This window comes from Salvelinus fontinalis, chromosome 5 (genome assembly GCF_029448725.1).
Source record: "Salvelinus fontinalis isolate EN_2023a chromosome 5, ASM2944872v1, whole genome shotgun sequence".
NCBI classification, from domain to species: domain Eukaryota; kingdom Metazoa; phylum Chordata; class Actinopteri; order Salmoniformes; family Salmonidae; genus Salvelinus; species Salvelinus fontinalis.
Genome location: NC_074669.1, coordinates 67,272,900 through 67,289,044, shown reverse-complemented (window position 1 = coordinate 67,289,044; position 16,145 = coordinate 67,272,900). Strand labels below are relative to the sequence as shown.

Genomic DNA, 16,145 nt, shown 5'->3' with positions numbered 1-16,145 from the left:
TATAAATGTTATGATATTGATTATTGATTATGAAGTAGATTATTGTTATGATGTTTCTCTCTAAACTGCCATGTAATCAACTGAATGCTTTTAATAAAATTACAGGCTCTCAGTCTGTGTGATTCTCCTCTTGGACAGACTACAACATACAGTATGAATTAACTGAGATCAGTCTGTGATTCCCCTCTTGGACAGACTACAACACACAGTATGAATTAACTGAGATCAGTCTGTGTGATTCCCCTCTTGGACAGACTACAACATACAGTATGAATTAACTGGTCATACATTTGGCAGGAGGTTAGGAAGTGCATCTCCGTTTCCACCTCATTTTGTGGGCTGTGTGCACATAGCCTGTCTTCTCTTGAGAGCCAGGTACCCCCCTGTATATAGTCCTGCTATTGTTATTTTACTGCTGCTCTTTAATTACTTGTTACTTTAATTTCCTATTATTTACATATTTTTTTAACTGCATTGTTGGTTAGGGGCTCATAACTAATACAATTTGATTTGATTTGAGTTGTGCCTACGGCAGCCTTTCTCAATAGCAAGGTTAACTCACTGAGTCTGTACATAGTCAAAGCTTTTCTTAAGTTTGGGTCAGTGACAGTGGTCAGGTATTCTGCCACTGTGTACTCTCTGTTCAGGGATAAATAGCATTCTAGTTTGCTCTTTTTTTTGTTAATTCTTTCAAATGTGTCAAGTAATTATATTTTTGTTTTCTCATGATTTGGTTGGGTCTAATATGTTTGCTGTCCTGGGGCTCTGTGGGGTCTGTTTGTGTTTGTGAACAGAGTTCCAGTGTAAATGCAGAGACAACTACTCCATGTCTGATCAGGGTCCAGAAGAAACCCACCAACCCAGGAGAGATACAGTCACCCACCAACCCTGGAGAGATACAGTCACCCACCAACCCTGGAGAGATACAGTCACCCACCAACCCTGGAGAGATACAGTCACCCACCAACCCAGGAGAGATAGTCACCCACCAACCCTGGAGAGATACAGTCACCCACCAACCCTGGAGAGATACAGGCTTTGCAGGATTTTGTTCCAGACCACCAGTGAAACGCCCGAAGTCAAATTGTCTAATCATTAAGTGTTTGATGATATATTGACTGATTGGTATTTGTTGAAGTGGTGCTGGGCTGGGGAAACGTATGCATACCTGGGCAGGGGAAACGTCTGCATACCTGGGCTGGGGAAACGTCTGCATACCTGGGCTGGGGAAACGTCTGCATACCTGGGCAGGGGAAACGTCTGCATACCTGGGCTGGGGAAACGTCTGCATACCTGGGCTGGGGAAACGTCTGCATACCATGGCTGGGGAAACGTCTGCATACCTGGGCTGGGGAAACGTCTGCATACCTGGGCTGGGGAAACATCTGCATACCTGGGCTGTGTCCCAATAATCTCTCTTTCCTCCCAAAGTGTGCACTTGTTCACTTCCCTTCATGGACAGGATTTGACAGGAATTGATTAGTTTGGAAACTCATGCTATAACCTACGCCTTCACCAATCCAATGCTTTTACACTTTATGGGGAGTAGTGAACGAGTGCACACGTCAGGAAGCAGTAAATACTTTTGGGACACACCACTGGCCCAGGCCAGAGGATCTCCAAATTCACCACTTGGCAAACGGAGCCTATAAATTCTGTGGTGCTCTATTCTGGAATATTAACTGGCGTTTGTCGCCCCCTTGTGGAAATAACCTCTTATTGATCTGGCTCTGTATAGAGACCTCTGCAGTTTGTACCTCGCAGAACACTGTACAAATATTCGAGGTTAAACTCTTATATGACTGTTCTGCTAGCAGCAGGATAATATGCTGGCAGACAACATCAGATTATTTTCTTCTAAATAAGAGTCCCCCTGCAAAGACAAGCTCAACTTTGAGAATAGCGATTATTTTACTGCTGTAGTGGAGTACAACACTTTTCCACAGCATTGCAACCACTTTTTAAACAAATAAATGGATAATTTGACATATTTTGATATTGTGTTATTTAGACCAGCATTTCTTCTGAAAGTTTCCAAACTAAATACTGGTATGTTGAAAGCTGTTGTGTAGGTCAGTGGTGTAGTGCTGCCTGGAGAAGTGGGTACACAGTACTCTAATTTAGTAAAACATTTTCCAAACGGCCCAGAGAAGGAAAGGCACCCTGTGTGAAAAGCATGAGGAATAGTGATATACACTCTGAATGACCTAAAATGATGAATCCCATATTGGTCTTTCACAGTCAGGCCAAACCAAGCTGTACTGTTCAGTAGGATAATAGTAGACCAACCCAAGCTGTACTGTTCAGTAGGATAATAGTAGACCAACCCAAGCTGTACTGTTCAGTAGTATAATAGTAGACCAACCCAAGCTGTACTGTTCAGTAGGATAATAGTAGGCCAACCCAAGCTGTACTTTTCAGTAGGATAATAGTAGGCCAACCCAAGCTGTACTATTCAGTAGGATAATAGTAGGCCAACCCAAGCTGTACTGTTCAGTAAGATAATAGTAGACCCAACCCAAGCTGTACTGTTCAGTAGGATAATAGTAGACCCAACCCAAGCTGTACTGTTCAGTAGGATAATAGTAGACCAACCCAAGCTGTACTGTTCAGTAGGATAATAGTAGGCCAACCAAGCTGTACTGTTCAGTAGGATAATAGTAGACCAACCCAAGCTATACTGTTCAGTAGGATAATAGTAGACCAACCCAAACTGTACTGGTCAGTAGGATAATAGTAGGCCAACCCAAGCTGTACTGTTCAGTAGGATAATAGTAGACCCAGCCCAAGCTGTACTGTTCAGTAGGATAATAGTAGACCAACCCAAGCTGTACTGTTCAGTAGGATAATAGTAGACCAACCTAGCTGTACTGTTCAGTAGGATAATAGTAGACCAACCCAAGCTGTACTGTTCAGTAGGATAATAGTAGACCAACCCAAGCTGTACTGTTCAGTAGGATAATAGTAGACCAACCAAGCTGTACTGTTCAGTAGAATAATAGTAGACCAACCCAAGCTGTACTGTTCAGTAGGATAATAGTAGACCAACCCAAGCTGTACTGTTCAGTAGGATAATAGTAGACCAACCCAAGCTGTACTGTTCAGTAGGATAATAGTAGACCAACCCAAGCTGTACTGTTCAGTAGGATATTAGTAGACCAACCCAAGCTGTACTGTTCAGTAGGATAATAGTAGACCAACCCAAGCTGTACTGTTCAGTAGGATAATAGTAGACCAACCCAAGCTGTACTGGTCAGTAGGATAATAGTAGACCAACCCAAGCTGTACTGTTCAGTAGGATAATAGTAGACCAACCCAAGCTGTACTGTTCAGTAGGATAATAGTAGACCAACCCAAGCTGTACTGGTCAGTAGGATAATAGTAGACCAACCCAAGCTGTACTGTTCAGTAGAATAATAGTACAACCCAAGCTGTACTGTTCAGTAGGATAATAGTAGACCAACCCAAGCTGTACTGGTCAGTAGGATAATAGTAGACCAACCCAAGCTGTACTGTTTAGTAGGATAATAGTAGACCAACCCAAGCTGTACTGTTCAGTAGGATAATAGTAGACCAACCCAAGCTGTACTGGTCAGTAGGATAATAGTAGACCAACCCAAGCTGTACTGTTCAGTAGAATAATAGTAGACCAACCCAAGCTGTACTGTTCAGTAGGATAATAGTAGACCAACCCAAGCTGTACTGGTCAGTAGGATAATAGTAGACCAACCCAAGCTGTACTGTTTAGTAGGATAATAGTAGACCAACCCAAGCTGTACTGTTCAGTAGAATAATAGTATTACTATTATTGAAACAGAGAAACTGAGTCAGAAATTCACAGGTTTCAAAATTTCCCCCAGGTTTTTGTTCTCAAAGTCTGACTTTTTTAAACAGAAAAACAATACAATTGTATATTCCAAGTACATAACAATAATTAACCACATCTGGAGATCACAATTGAGGTTTGGGGAAAATCTAAGAAAATTTTGATTTTTGAGAGTAGTTCCCCTTTAATTGAAATGTGCAGGAACCTAGCACTATTGGTTGGATTAGCAGTGTTTCTGTAGTACAGGCACCTAGCACTATTGTTGGATTAGCAGTGTTTCTGTAGTACAGGCACCTAGCACTATTGTTGGATTAGCAGTGTTTCTGTAATACAGTCACCTAGCACTATTGTTGGATTAGCAGTGTTTATATAGTACAGGCACCTAGCACTATTGTTGGATTAACAGTGTTTCTGTAGTACAGGCACCTAGCACTATTGTTGGATTAGCAGTGTTTCTGTAGTACAGGCACCAAGCACTATTGTTGGATTAGCAGTGTTTATATAGTACAGGCACCTAGCACTATTGTTGGATTAGCAGTGTTTCTGTAGTGCAGACACCTAGAACTTTTGGTTGGATTAGCAGTGTTTCTGTAGTACAGGCACCTAGCACTATTGTTGGATTAGCAGTGTTTCTGTAGTACAGGCACCTAGCACTATTGTTGGATTAGCAGTGTTTCTGTAGTGCAGGCACCTAGCACTATTGTTGGATTAGCAGTGTTTCTGTAGTACTGGCACCTAGTACTATTGTTGGATTAGCAGTGTTTCTGTAGTACAGACACCTGGTGTAACCAACTTCACATAGCCCCCCAGAAGAAAGGCACACGGACACCCACACTTCAGGTTGACTCAGTTTTTATCTGCAGTAAAAGATATCAAACAGTGATGACAGGCATTGACAGGACAGTCACATGTTCACTGCTCTCAGACTGAATCCACAAAGTGACTGTATAGTATACATGCGATGTGTTTAGAAAATAATAAATACAGAAAAGTATACCTGCAGTAAAATAAATCAAATAGTATTGACAGGACGGTCACAGCCCCACGTTCACTGGTTAGGTCGGACACAAGATATCTGTTAGATAGGAGCAACAGTAGTGATACATGGTTAGGTAGGACACAAGATATCTGTTAGATAGGAGCAACAGTAGTGATACATGGTTAGGTAGGACACAAGATATCTGTTAGATAGGAGCAACAGTAACGTTATTGATATATACCCTCAATGTGAAGTGATATTAATCCATAAATACAGAGCACAAGTACAACCCTTTTATATAAATATTTGAAGGTAGTAAGAAAATAAACATTCACTTAATATTTCAATAAGTCACCTGCTAGTAAATCACCTGCTGGCAATAGCTGGCGTGACATTGTAGTGCAGAGACCAACGGTGCTAGTTAGCTCGTCATTAACACGGCTAGCTAAAACAGCAAAAACTTAGTTAACTGGCTGAAATAGGTCTTCAATTCATGAACGGCAAAATAAATATATACATAGTGTAAGAAATTGTATTAGATATTGGTAACTTGTTTTAACAACTTCTCAACATTACCTATAGTTGACACAACATACACACCCCCTCTTTCTCTTGGACATATGCTAGACACATTGGACATATACACGGCACCCACAATTCCCCTCCCCCATGACAATCACACAGACACACCAAACCCATGGTTGGACCTCAGGACAAAGAACTCTCAGGAACCAATGGAACGTGGACACCAGGCCTGATCAGGACTACCCAAGACCCAGATCGACCAATCGGAAGGCCGGACTCGCAGATCTACCTACTTTGCTTGTTGTCTATATAGTACTGTACAATTCTGGAAACTGGCCTCTCTTTCCCGGACGATTCACTAGGAGTCAGACAGAAAGAGCCTTGCTGCAAGATTTTACTAAGATATCTTTACATGTAATTAAACGGCCTTATTATAAAATTATCCACCTCGTCCTATTGTCTCCTCTTGTTCTCCTGTCAACAGTAAACGTTTTACTAACAATAGCCACATTCGCTATTGACTTTAGGATATATGAACCAGTTTTCCAAAACCACTATTGTGTTATACAGTTTTAAACAGTTTTTATGTACAGATGAAGAGGACTCGAACCTGCTCTCAGAATATCTCTCAGACTGAGGAGCGGGCAGACCAACTTCCCAAATAGGGGAGAAGCACTCAAAACAGACTAGTTGTTCTTTCAAAGAAAATAATACAAAAATGGTAAGTCCAAAGACCTCTCGTATTACCAACCTTACTACAATGGCAGTAAATATTTTTATGAATTTAGTAACACATAATGAAAGGAAACTTTATATCACCCCTTTTCCTGAGGTGAATGGTTTCACCCACTACTCTCCGGGAACTGAGGCTTTGAGATCTACATGTTCACTTTGTTACGCCTTTGGTGAGCAAAACAGCTAATAACTTAGATAAATACTGACATTATCCCCAATCGAGATATCTGCTCGTCGTTTCAGCTCCAACTGAACTTAAAGGTGCATTTCAGACGCACATCTTCGTGGCCATTCAGGATGTAGTGTACTCAGACTGTCTAGCTCTAGCTAATAACACAGCATAGTAGGCTATTGGTTGACAGACAGCCGCTAATCACATCACATCACCGCCAGATAATTAACTAAAGATGCTGAAAATGGAGGGACTCGGGCCGAAGATGGACCCGGTAAAGATGAAGAGGAAGATGTGGTGTCTTCGGTCAGGAACTTTCTCCTCCATGTCGCCCTGCTCCGAGTCAGTAAGTATTGGACCAGAAGCTAGTCGGGTTTCCCTATGATGTCAACTGTGTAGTCTGGCAGGTTCCAGATCTGTTTGTGTTTTTGCCCAGAGTCATATATTCATATCTAAATACATGGCTCTGCTTTGGTCTATTCCATTGATATTGTCAAACTGAACATTACATAGAACATGTTCGGAGTTCCAAATTAAGCAGCAGCAGCTGAAAAGATGAGCTCCTACAAATATTGAAATTTAAATGTTTTTTTAGAGTAAAGTACATCAAAAAAAAATCTAAAGAAAACTGCAAACTGAATAGGAGACCAAACAAGCAGCAAACAAAGAAGAAAGGCTTTTGAAAAAGTAACAATTTTTTCATAAAATTATACCGTTTTCTTAGCTAGCTAAGTTGTTTACCTGTTGCTAGGCAGTTGCTAGGGACATTCCTGGAAGAAGCTAGCTAGCTAACAAGGAGTGTCTAGTTGGCAGAAGAGAAGAAGGGACAAAGAAGGGACAAAGTGGGACAAAATAAGGACAGAAGAAAAGGGAAAGGGGGGAAAGGGGACATTAAGGTGAAGCAGTCCTCTAAAGACACAAAAGACAATAATACAAGAAACAACACTTCTATTGCCTCTCCCTCTACGATACGCACTTCCGGGTTGGAGCGAGTAGTTGCATTCCGCTTTGCTCCACAGGTAGTATTACATTTCATTTCATTACAGTACAACAGTTTGATTTGTTTGATCTTAGCTGGCTACATAGCCGTCTTTGTATCCAAGATAATTGTGTAGTCTAGAGTAATTGTCGAGGTTACCTAGCCAGTTAGAGGTTACCTAGCCAGCTACACTTTCAAACAAAGTCAACAACGCAGCCACTGCTAGCTAGCCTATTTCACCAGCCAGCAGTACTATATCATTTTAGTCAATAAGATTTTTTGCAACGTAAGCTTAACTTTCTGAACATTCGAGACGTGTAGTCCACTTGTCATTCCAATCTCCTTTGCATTAGCGTAGCCTCTTCTGTAGCCTGTCAACTATGTGTCTGTCTATCCCTGTTCTCTCCTCTCTGCACAGACCATACAAACGCTTCACACCGCGTGGCCGCTGCTACTCTAACCTGGTGGTCCCAGCGCGCACGACCCACGTGGAGTTCCAGGTCTCAGGCAGCCTCTGGAACTGCCGATCTGCGGCCAACAAGGCAGAGTTCATCTCAGCCTATGCTTCCCTCCAGTCCCTCGACTTCTTGGCACTGACGGAAACATGGATTACCACTGATAACACTGCTACTCCTACTGCTCTCTCCTCGTCTGCCCACGTGTTCTCGCACACCCCGAGAGCTTCTGGTCAGCGGGGTGGTGGCACTGGGATCCTCATCTCTCCCAAGTGGACATTCTCTCTTTCTCCCCTGACCCATCTGTCTATCGCCTCCTTTGAATTCCATGCTGTCACAGTTACCAGCCCTTTCAAGCTTAACATCCTTATCATTTATCGCCCTCCAGGTTCCCTTGGAGAGTTCATCAATGAGCTTGACGCCCTGATAAGTTCCTTTCCTGAGGATGGCTCACCTCTCACAGTTCTGGGTGACTTTAACCTCCCCACGTCTACCTTTGACTCATTCCTCTCTGCCTCCTTCTTTCCACTCCTTTCCTCTTTTGACCTCACCCTCTCACCTTCCCCCCCTACTCACAAGGCAGGCAATACGCTTGACCTCATCTTTACTAGATGCTGTTCTTCCACTAATCTCATTGCAACTCCCCTCCAAGTCTCCGACCACTACCTTGTATCCTTTTCCCTCTCGCTCTCATCCAACACTTCCCACACTGCCCCTACTCGGATGGTATCGCGCCGTCCCAACCTTCGCTCTCTCTCCCCCGCTACTCTCTCCTCTTCCATCCTATCATCTCTTCCCTCTGCTCAAACCTTCTCCAACCTATCTCCTGATTCTGCCTCCTCAACCCTCCTCTCCTCCCTTTCTGCATCCTTTGACTCTCTATGTCCCCTATCCTCCAGGCCGGCTCGGTCCTCCCCTCCTGCTCCGTGGCTCGATAACTCATTGCGAGCTCACAGAACAGGGCTCCGGGCAGCCGAGCGGAAATGGAGGAAAACTCGCCTCCCTGTGGACCTGGCATCCTTTCACTCCCTCCTCTCTACATTCTCCTCTTCTGTCTCTGCTGCTAAAGCCAATTTCTACCACTCTAAATTCCAAGCATCTGCCTCTAACCCTAGGAAGCTCTTTGCCACCTTCTCCTCCCTCCTGAATCCTCCTCCCCCTCCTCCCCCCTCCTCCCTCTCTGCTGATGACTTCGTCAACCATTTTGAAAAGAAGGTCGACGACATCCGATCCTCGTTTGCTAAGTCAAACGACACCGCTGGTTCTGCTCACACTGCCCTACCCTGTGCTTTGACCTCTTTCTCCCCTCTCTCTCCAGATGAAATCTCACGTCTTGTGACGGCCGGCCGCCCAACAACCTGCCCGCTTGACCCTATCCCCTCCTCTCTTCTCCAGACCATTTCCGGAGACCTTCTCCCTTACCTCACCTCGCTCATCAACTCATCCTTGACCGCTGGCTACGTCCCTTCCGTCTTCAAGAGAGCGAGAGTTGCACCCCTTCTGAAAAAACCTATACTCGATCCCTCCGATGTCAACAACTACAGACCAGTATCCCTTCTTTCTTTTCTCTCCAAAACTCTTGAACGTGCCGTCCTTGGCCAGCTCTCCTGCTATCTCTCTCAGAATGACCTTCTTGATCCAAATCAGTCAGGTTTCAAGACTAGTCATTCAACTGAGACTGCTCTTCTCTGTGTCACGGAGGCGCTCCGCACTGCTAAAGCTAACTCTCTCTCCTCTGCTCTCATCCTTCTAGACCTATCGGCTGCCTTTGATACTGTGAACCATCAGATCCTCCTCTCCACCCTCTCCGAGCTGGGCATCTCCGGCGCGGCCCACGCTTGGATTGCGTCCTACCTGACAGGTCGCTCCTACCAGGTGGCGTGGCGAGAATCTGTCTCCGCACCACGTGCTCTCACCACTGGTGTCCCCCAGGGCTCTGTTCTAGGCCCTCTCCTATTCTCGCTATACACCAAGTCACTTGGCTCTGTCATATCCTCACATGGTCTCTCCTATCATTGCTATGCAGACGACACACAATTAATCTTCTCCTTTCCCCCCTCTGATAACCAGGTGGTGAATCGCATCTCTGCATGTCTGGCAGACATATCAGTGTGGATGACGGATCACCACCTCAAGCTGAACCTCGGCAAGACGGAGCTGCTCTTCCTCCCGGGGAAGGACTGCCCGTTCCATGATCTCGCCATCACGGTTGACAAATCCATTGTGTCCTCCTCCCAGAGTGCTAAGAACCTTGGCGTGATCCTGGACAACACCCTGTCGTTCTCAACTAACATCAAGGCGGTGACCCGTTCCTGTAGGTTCATGCTCTACAACATTCGCAGAGTACGACCCTGCCTCACGCAGGAAGCGGCGCAGGTCCTAATCCAGGCACTTGTCATCTCCCGTCTGGATTACTGCAACTCGCTGTTGGCTGGGCTCCCTGCCTGTGCCATTAAACCCCTACAACTCATCCAGAACGCCGCAGCCCGTCTGGTGTTCAACTTTCCCAAGTTCTCTCACGTCACCCCGCTCCTCCGCTCTCTCCACTGGCTTCCAGTTGAAGCTCGCATCCGCTACAAGACCATGGTGCTTGCCTACGGAGCTGTGAGGGGAACGGCACCTCCGTACCTTCAGGCTCTGATCAGGCCCTACACCCAAACAAGGGCACTGCGTTCATCCACCTCTGGCCTGCTCGCCTCCCTACCTCTGAGGAAGTACAGTTCCCGCTCAGCCCAGTCAAAACTGTTCGCTGCTCTGGCACCCCAATGGTGGAACAAACTCCCTCACGACGCCAGGTCAGCGGAGTCAATCACCACCTTCCGGAGACACCTGAAACCCCACTTCTTTAAGGAATACCTAGGATAGGATAAAGTAATCCTTCTAACCCCCCCCCCCCCCCCCTAAAAGATTTAGATGCACTATTGTAAAGTGGTTGTTCCACTGGATATCATAAGGTGAATGCACCAATTTGTAAGTCGCTCTGGATAAGAGCGTCTGCTAAATGACTTAAATGTAAATGTAAATGTGAGTCATTTAGCAGACGCTCTTATCCAGAGAGACTTACAGTAGTGAGTGGATACATTACCATACGTTGCATTGGCAGGACAATTCCATTAGTAGTTGGGAGGAGAGCAGAAACAGCCTAACACCTACACTGATACTGTGTAACCTGTCTGCAGTCAACCAGCCATCCAGACTGAAGTGAAGGCCTTATTACAGAATGAAAACACCTTCTCTTTCGTCGGCATGGCAACCTGTAAACATGTCAGTGGTGTCACAATGTTGCACAACAGCAGCAGAACATTGGATGGAGGGTCATTGTATCATTACACAGTGTCCCTGTCAATTCTACTGTATTGGTACATGTGGTATTACAACACATTAGAAGATCTGTAGACGGCAGCATTGAAACAATTTCCAACGCATAGTCAACTAGCAACCTACTCTGTTTCAGTGCTGGTTAAATATCCCACTGATTTTATTCTGCTGTTAGAGGCCATCAGTAGAGACAGTCAGGAAAATAGTCTTTATAGCTAGTTTGTTTCTGTCAAACCATGGGAAGTGTGTCTATGTAGGTAAGTACATATACAATTAGGATTTTACTTTAAGGTCAAATGTACTGTAACTGTCTAGTTGTGAAGAGAACCTAACTGTGTTGTTTATTGACCTCCTCCCCTCTCCATTCTAGCACCATACGTTCTGTTGTTTACTGATCTCCTCTCCATTCTAGCACCATACGTTCTGTTGTTTACTGATCTCCTCTCCATTCTAGCACCATACGTTCTGTTGTTTACTGATCTCCTCTCCATTCTAGCACCATACGTTCTGTTGTTTACTGATCTCCTCTCCATTCTAGCACCATACGTTCTGTTGTTTACTGATCTCCTCTCCATTCTAGCACCATACGTTCTGTTGTTTACTGATCTCCTCTCCATTCTAGCACCATACGTTCTGTTGTTTACTGATCTCCTCTCCATTCTAGCACCATACGTTCTGTTGTTTACTGATCTCCTCTCCATTCTAGCACCATACGTTCTGTTGTTTACTGATCTCCTCTCCATTCTAGCACCATACGTTCTGTTGTTTACTGATCTCCTCTCCATTCTAGCACCATACGTTCTGTTGTTTACTGATCTCCTCTCCATTCTAGCACCATACGTTCTGTTGTTTACTGATCTCCTCTCCATTCTAGCACCATACGTTCTGTTGTTTACTGATCTCCTCTCCATTCTAGCACCACACGTTCTGTTGTTTACTGATCTCCTCTCCATTCTAGCACCATACGTTCTGTTGTTTACTGATCTCCTCTCCATTCTAGCACCATACGTTCTGTTGTTTACTGATCTCCTCTCCATTCTAGCACCATACGTTCTGTTGTTTACTGATCTCCTCTCCATTCTAGCACCATACGTTCTCTTGTTTACTGATCTCCTCTCCATTCTAGCACCATACGTTCTCTTGTTTACTGATCTCCTCTCCATTCTAGCACCATACGTTCTGTTGTTTACTGATCTCCTCTCCATCCTAGCAGCACACGTTCTGTTGTTTACTGATCTCCTCTCCATTCTAGCACCATACGTTCTGTTGTTTACTGATCTCCTCTCCATTCTAGCACCATACGTTCTCTTGTTTACTGATCTCCTCTCCATTCTAGCACCATACGTTCTGTTGTTTACTGATCTCCTCTCCATTCTAGCACCATACGTTCTGTTGTTTACTGATCTCCTCTCCATTCTAGCACCATACGTTCTGTTGTTTACTGATCTCCTCTCCATTCTAGCACCATACGTTCTGTTGTTTACTGATCTCCTCTCCATCCTAGCAGCACACGTTCTGTTGTTTACTGATCTCCTCTCCATTCTAGCACCATACGTTCTGTTGTTTACTGATCTCCTCTCCATTCTAGCACCATACGTTCTCTTGTTTACTGATCTCCTCTCCATTCTAGCACCATACGTTCTGTTGTTTACTGATCTCCTCTCCATTCTAGCACCATACGTTCTGTTGTTTACTGATCTCCTCTCCATCCTAGCAGCACACGTTCTGTTGTTTACTGATCTCCTCTCCATTCTAGCACCATACGTTCTTCAGAAGCTGGACAGCATATGAATAGAATCCATCTTCTCTCACCCTCTACCCTCAAGACCTACAAGATGCTTCAGAACAACAACAACAAGCTGGTGAAGTTGCTACCCAACAGGAACAACCATGACAACAACAACAAGCTGATGAAGTTGCTACCCAACAGGAACAACCATGACAACAACAACAAGCTGCTGAAGTTGCTACCCAACAGGAACACCCCTGACAACAACAACAACAAGCTGGTGAAGTTGCTACCCAACAGGAACAACCATGACAACAACAACAACAACAAGCTGGTGAAGTTGCTACCCAACAAAACAACCATGACAACAACAACAACAAGCTGGTGAAGTTGCTACCCAACAGGAACAACCCTGATAACAACAACAAGCTGGTGAAGTTGCTACCCAACAGGAACAACCATGACAACAACAACAACAACAAGCTGGTGAAGTTGCTACCCAACAGGAATAACCATGACAACAACAACAAGCTGATGAAGCTGCTACCCAACAGGAACAACCATGACAACAACAACAACAAGCTGGTGAAGTTGCTACCCAACAGGAACAACCATGACAACAACAACAACAACAAGCTGGTGAAGTTACTTCCCAACAGGAACTACCATGACAACAACAACAACAACAAGCTGGTGAAGTTGCTACCCAACAGGAATAACCATGACAACAACAACAACAAGCTGGTGAAGTTGCTTCCCAACAGGAACTACCATGACAACAACAACAACAAGAAGCTGGTGAAGTTGCTACCCAACAGGAATAACCATGACAACAACAACAACAACAAGCTGGTGAAGTTGCTACCCAACAGGAATAACCATGACAACAACAACAACAACAAGCTTGGTGAAGTTGCCACCCAACAGGAATAACCATGACAACAACAACAAGCTGGTGAAGTTGCTACCCAACAGGAATAACCATGACAACAACAACAACAACAAGCTGGTGAAGTTGCTACCCAACAGGAACTACCATGACAACAACAACAACAACAAGCTGGTGAAGTTGCTACCCAACAGGAACAACCATGACAACAACAACAACAACAAGCTGGTGAAGTTGCTTCCCAACAGGAACTACCATGACAACAACAACAACAACAAGCTTGTGAAGTTGCTACCCAACAGGAATAACCATGACAACAACAACAACAACAAGCTGGTGAAGTTGCTACCCAACAGGAATAACCATGACAACAACAACAACAACAAGCTGGTGAAGTTGCTTCCCAACAGGAACAACCATGACAACAACAACAAGCTGGTGAAGTTGCTACCCAACAGGAACAACCATGACAACAACAACAAGCTGGTGAAGTTGCTACCCAACAGGAACAACCATGACAACAACAACAACAACAAGCTGGTGAAGTTGCTTCCCAACAGGAACTACCATGACAACAACAACAAGCTGGTGAAGTTGCTACCCAACAGGAACAACCAATATGTTTAAGTTATATAGTCTACCAATTGTTAATATCACCACCATGGATGTTTAAGTTATATATTCTACCAATTGTTAATGTCACCACCATGGATGTTTAAGTTATATAGTCTACCAAGTGTTAATGTCACCACCATGGATGTTTAAGTTATATAGCCTACCAAGTGTTAATGTCACCACCATGATTGTTTAAGTTATATAGCCTACCAAGTGTTAATGTCACTGTAGGGGGTGGGTTCCAGAGACCCTCCCCATTATTAATTAAGGGACTTTAAGATTCATATGTTTTGCTGCAGGCCTTATAATAGATACTGTTGCTATGTGTCTAAACTCTGCCACTATACGTTGTACAAGCCATCTATATTAGTCTTTGTGGTTAAGCTCTGGCTGTTGTGAGTGTGTGCTTGCAGGCTGGGTCTGAGTCAGACTGAAACTAGATAAAGAGAAGGAACCACTGTCTGGTTTTGACATGTTGATATTGTGTGACAGTGGACAATGCTAATGAATTCAGAGAAGCTACTGTACTAGGTTGTCTTATAAGGTAACCTCAGCTTATTGATACACACATACATTGACGTAGGTGATTATACCACTAAAGAGTAATCACATGTATATAATCAGCTGTGTCCTGAGGTGGGGTGCAGAACTTACTCTGAAACATACATGCTGTGTTCCCGTTGTCAACTTCTGTCTGCAACTGCATTAATAAATGAATGATTTATTTACTTAAAGATAATGTCTGACTACTGATTTCACCAATAAGCAAATGATTGACAAGGAACAAGGAACCTGCCCCGACATCACCACCATGGAGTTTTAAGTTATATATTCAACCAAGTGTTAATGTCACCACCATGGATGTTTAAGTTAAATAGTCTACCAAGTGTTAATGTCTCCACCATGGATGTTTAAGTTATATAGTCTACCAAGTGTTAATTTCTATCCTACTGTGATACTTGTGAGTTGATGTGATGTTCTGATGATTTCTAACAGATACACCTTGATGTTATTTTGTCCTTTTCTTATTCTACTTGAATAAACTCAAGACTTGAATGTAGTTTGTAGTCATTTACTTCCATATAGGGTCGTTGTTTACAGACACAGCTGTAGGCTGACCTGACCCCAACCTGACCCCAACCCTGACCCCAACAATGACCCCAACCTGACCCCAAGCCTGACCCCAACAATGAACCTGACATGCAGCATCATATCTGTCAAAGAGGCGGGAGGCGGGAGGAAGAGAGCAACTGGAGGAGGAGCGAGAGCAAGATAGTTCTTACTCACAGACAGACTGGGTTGGTAGAAGGAGACAGGGGAGGAGGGTGAGAGAGACAAACATTTAAACCAACTGAATATATTTGTATCACTGACTTCTCACCAGTGATGTCATCAAAACCAGTAACCTGTTCCTCTCTTGTCCCAGCCCAGCCTGACCCTGACATATAGCATCAGGCCTGTTGAGTTGACTTGGGTAACAGACCTCTAGCTTCTACACCACATCCCCCCTTCTCCTGCTCTAACATGAGACCTCATCAGTACTCATTTTGGGTGCTGGTACTGTTTATATTGAGGTGCTGGAACATTAAGCCAATATTCTATAAGAGGTGAACTCAAGCAGTAGAAAGTTAGAGCTGATATTATAGGACACACTATGTGAAACGTTGCTGCTCTGCCAGCAGTTTCCTGTGGAGTTTTTCTAATGTCAGTGTTTCCTGTAGGTAGGTGGGTTTAGCTGATCTTAGCTGCTTAAAGGTTTGTCACGTCATAGAAGTCAGGAAGTAATGAGATAGAAGTCATATAGCCGAGCAGTATTTTCCACTCTTCAGTCGACTCTTCATGACAGTAGACTTGTTTCACTCAGTGGAGCCCCAGTTAGAGACAGATATGATACCTGCAGTGGTACTGACCATCCTGTTGTGG

The 16,145-nt window shown here is 44.2% G+C and overlaps 1 pseudogene; it reads left to right on the top strand.

Moving 5' to 3' along the window:
- Positions 1–6,048: 6,048 nt before the first annotated feature.
- On the top strand, positions 6,049–15,278 carry LOC129856063 (mitochondrial import receptor subunit TOM5 homolog; annotated as a pseudogene).
- Positions 15,279–16,145: the final 867 nt, after the last annotated feature.